Genomic DNA, 4,661 nt, shown 5'->3' on the forward strand with positions numbered 1-4,661 from the left:
GTAGAACTACTCCTGCTGCCAGACCTTGACGGTCTCAGTAAAGGCCCCCTTGGGCCATGTGGCGTTGGGCAGCTTGCTTATCATAGCCCCCCCCCCCGCAGTTCGCATGCTATCTATCGACCACCTTCGGCTTCACGTTGAAGATGTTGAGCCATAGGGCGAATTGTGGTGGAATGCGGAGAAGAGCCTCACACACGACGATGAATGCCGATATGTGGAGGAAGGAATTCGGGGCTAGATCATGGAAATCTAGCCCGTGATAGAACATGAGGCCACGGATGAAAGGGTGGATTGGAAACCCTAGCCCTCTAAGAAAATGGGGGAGGAAGACAACCCTTTCACCGGGCGCCGGAGTGGGGATGATTTGGCCCTCATCGGGGAGCCTGTGCACAATGTCTGCGGCCAGGTACCCCGCGCTCCGGAGATGCTTCACATCCTTCTCCGTGACGGAGGAGGCCTCCCACTTACCCTTGGAGCCTGAGCTAGCCATGGCTGGAGAAGGTGGTGGCGGTGAGGAAGAAGATAACTTTTTTTTGGGCGCTGGAGCTTGAGAGATTGGGAGGCAAAGGCGATAGGAAGGCGTGGGGAAGAAAGGAGGAATCTTCCGCCCTCTTATAGGTAGTAGAAATGCCAACCGTCCCCCCACTTAAGCCTTAAAACTCGCCCATTCCCGAGGAGAGCGTGCGTTGTGGTCGGTTGGGTTACCCAAATACCATTGATGAGAATCCCGTAATAAGTGGGCACGATCTCTGCTTTGACAAGACGGGCCAAGGGGGCTCGCCCTCGAAACACGAAACGAGGAGTGTGAAAACGGTTCAAAATACTAAAGAGCCGAGTCTGACGCTTCGCCGAAAAAAGTTGTAAGTAAAGACAATATTCCTATTTTTATATATATTCTGCCTTCGCGACTAAGGGTTGTGATAATTATACAGAGCCAGATATAGTTCTTCTATGAAGGGAAAGTTGATGTATGGTATTCAAGGATAAGAACCCGCCTCGCAATGCCGAAGACAATCCGCGTACCGAACACGTCGTCATTGAAGACTGGTTCATGGGCTACTGAGGGAGTCCTGGACTAAGGGGTCCTCGGGCGTCCGGTCTATTCGATATGGGCCGGACTGATGGGTTGTGAAAGCACAAGGGCTCCCTGGCTGATTTTTTTAATTGATGTCAACATATCTCTTGTCGGACTGATACTTCCATCTAGTATATTTCAGATAAGTCCAACAATGGAGTGGCATGGAGAAGAGGATGTGGAACCCCTCCAAGATGCTAAGGACAAAGGATTGGCTCAAGCCCAAAGCTCAGGACTCTACATTTTCCATTTTCAGTGATCCAAGATCACATTGAGTCTATAGAAAGCCAATACTATTAAAAGGGGATGAGATGTTGCTTAATGGCTTGCTTGCTCAAAGTGCTTAGTGATATGCTCCAAAGCCCTCAACCACTTTCTCATATCCACATTTGTCCAAAACCAAAAGTCAAACTCGGCCCCACCGATTTGATCCATCCGGCGCCACTGAGTTCATTTGTCATAGCCACTGCCAGAAACCCTAATCAGTTCGGTCACACCGATGGGATCTCGGTCTCACCGAGATGGGCTTGCAAACTCTCCGTTGTCTATTGCAATATTTTCGGTCCCACCGAGAATATGTAATCGGTCACACCGAGTTTGCCTGACCAACTCTCTGTTTTGCTTATTACCATATCAGTCCCACCGATATGCGTAATCGGTCAAACCGAGATGAGGTTTTACCCTAACCCTTGCACATCGGTCCCACCACGTTGATCATATCGGTCCCACCGAAATTGCCTAACGGTCACATATGTACTGAATCGGTCCGACTGAGTTTTCTGATTCGGTCCCACCGAGTTTGGTATATTGTGTGTAACGGTTAGATTTTGTGTGGAGGCTATATATACCCCTCCACCCTCTCCTCATTCGTGAGGGAAGCCATCGGATCGTGCCTACACTTTCACTACTCATTTTCTGAGAGAGAGCCACCTACTCATGTGTTGAGACCAAGACATTCCAATCCAACCATATGAATCTTGATCTCTAGCCTTCCCCAAGTTGCTTTCCACTCAAATCATCTTTCCACCAAATCCAATCCTATGAGAGTGAGTTGAGTGTTGGGGAGACTATCATTTGAAGCACAAGAGCAAGGAGTTCATCATCAACACACCATCTATTACCTTTTGGAGAGTGGTGTCTCCTAGATTGGTTAGGTGTCACTTGGGAGCCTCCAACAAGATTGTGGAGTGAACCAAGGAGTTTGTAAGGGCAAGGAGATTGCCTACTTCGTGAAGATCTACTCTAGTGAGGCAAGTCCTTCATGGGCGATGGCCATGGTGGGATAGACAAGGTTGCTTCTTCATGGACCCTTCGTGGGTGGAGCCCTCTGTGGACTCGGTTACCCTTCATGGGTTGAAGTATCCATCAACGTGGATGTACGATAGCACCACCTATCGGAACCACAACAAAAACATCCATGTCTCCAATTGCGTTTGCACACTCCAATCCCATCCCTTTACTTTATTTCAAGTTGCATGCTTTACTTTTCGCTACCCATATACTCTTTGCATGCTTGCTTGATATGTATTGTGAATGGTTGAACTTGTGCTTAAACTCCACCTAAACTTGAAAAACTTAAAAACTGCCAACTTTGTTTGTTGAGGGTCTAATCACCCCCCCTCTAGACACCTCTTCTCAATCCTTTCAATTAGTATCAGAGCGTTGATCTCCATTGCTTTGGTTTAAACACAATTGGAGGAAGATGGATGAGTCGACTTTGGGGAGTCTTAGACATAGAGTGCCTATACTTGATGGAGAGTACTTTCATGAGTGGAAAAATGAGATGCTTGTGATTTTCAATGAATATCATTTGAATAAGTACATTACTAGCCCTTGTACACCTCATGTTGATCCATGCATCCTACCCTTGATGAGTCAATGGACATGATTCACAATCTTAGAACTGTTAATCTTATCACTAGAGGTTTGCCTAGAAACTTTATTGGTTGCTTGCCTACTCTTAAGTGTGCCTACACTATATGGAAATTTCTTGAGGAACGATTTCCAAATTATTCCTTGCAAAATCTAGATGAGATTCTTCATAAGTCTATTGCCTTGAGTAAGATGAATTCCAACGATCCTAAGTTTGGTGATTGTCTATTTGAACTTACAAATCTTATGCATGTCAAAGGAGATGTTGGAATTATTAGCAATATTATTTCCAAAGCTATTAGAATTCATAAAGATGATCATTGTCAAAGTCATTTATCTAATGAATCACCCTCTCTAGGAACTGATCCACCACATGAAGATGTTGAACATGTATACTATGATGAGGATGATGATAGTGACTATGATCTTGATGATGCAATGAGACACTCTGGTCTTATGGCAAATCTTCGAGGATACATGGCAGGAGGAAAGGAATGGGTCCTTGATAGTGGATGTACCGATCACATGACCGGAGATAAATATATGTTTCATGAGCTTGCTGAAAACGACGGCCCTCGAAAGTATGTCACTTTTGGTGATAACTCAAAGGGTAAGGTGGTCATCTCACATGATAGCTCCATACAAAATGTCATGCTCATTGAATCTCTTGGCTACAATCTGCTTTCTGTTTCTAGACTAGCTGACTTTGGCTTCAATGTCCTATTTACCAAAGTAGATTGCCAAGTGTTTCATAGAGATAATCATAAAATGGTCTTTACCGGCATACGCAAAGGTGATCTATACATTGTTGACTTCACTAAAAAGGCTCAACCTAGAACTTGCTTAATTGCTAAATCCTCTAAAGGCCGGTTGTGGCATAGACGGTTAGGTCATGTGGGCATGCGAAACCTTGACAAGCTTATTAAAGGCGATCATATCCTTGCCGTTAAAGATGTCACATTTGATAAGGATAGACTTTGCAGCACTTGCCAAGAAGGAAAACAGGTTGGAGGAAGCCACCCCGTGAAGAACATCATGACCACAAGGAGACCACTCGAGCTACTACACATGGATTTTTTCGGTCCCAACGCTTACAAAAGTCTCGGTGGAAACTCATTTGGTCTAGTTATAGTTGATGATTTTTCAAGATTTACGTGGGTGTTCTTTCTCGATGATAAATCATAGGTCCAAAAGATCTTCAAAAACTTCGCTAGGAAGGCCCAAAATCAATTTGAAGTGAAGATCAAGAAGGTTCACAACGACAACGGAACAGAGTTCATGAACGCCAATGTGGACACCTTTCTTGATGAAGAAGGGATTTCACATGAGTTCTCAGCTACGTACACACCTCAACAAAATGGAGTTGTTGAGAGGAAGAACCGGACGATCATCGAAATGGCAAGAACGATGCTTGATGAGTACAAGACGCCAAAGCACTTTTGTGCGGAAGCGGTTGAGACAGCTTGTCATGCGACAAATCGCTTGTATCTTCACAAGCTACTCGGCAACACGGCATACGAGCTCCTCACCGGTAACAAACCCCAAGTTGGATACTTTCAAGTATTTGGCTCCAAGTGCTACATTCTTGATAAGCATCGTCGTCCTAATTTGCTCCTAAATCTCATGAGGGATTTCTACTTGGTTATGGCTCAAACTCTCACACTTACCGTGTCTACAACAATTTCACCCGAAAGGTTGAAGAGACGGTAGATGT

Source organism: Triticum aestivum, chromosome 3B (genome assembly GCF_018294505.1).
Source record: "Triticum aestivum cultivar Chinese Spring chromosome 3B, IWGSC CS RefSeq v2.1, whole genome shotgun sequence".
In the NCBI taxonomy this organism is placed as follows: domain Eukaryota; kingdom Viridiplantae; phylum Streptophyta; class Magnoliopsida; order Poales; family Poaceae; genus Triticum; species Triticum aestivum.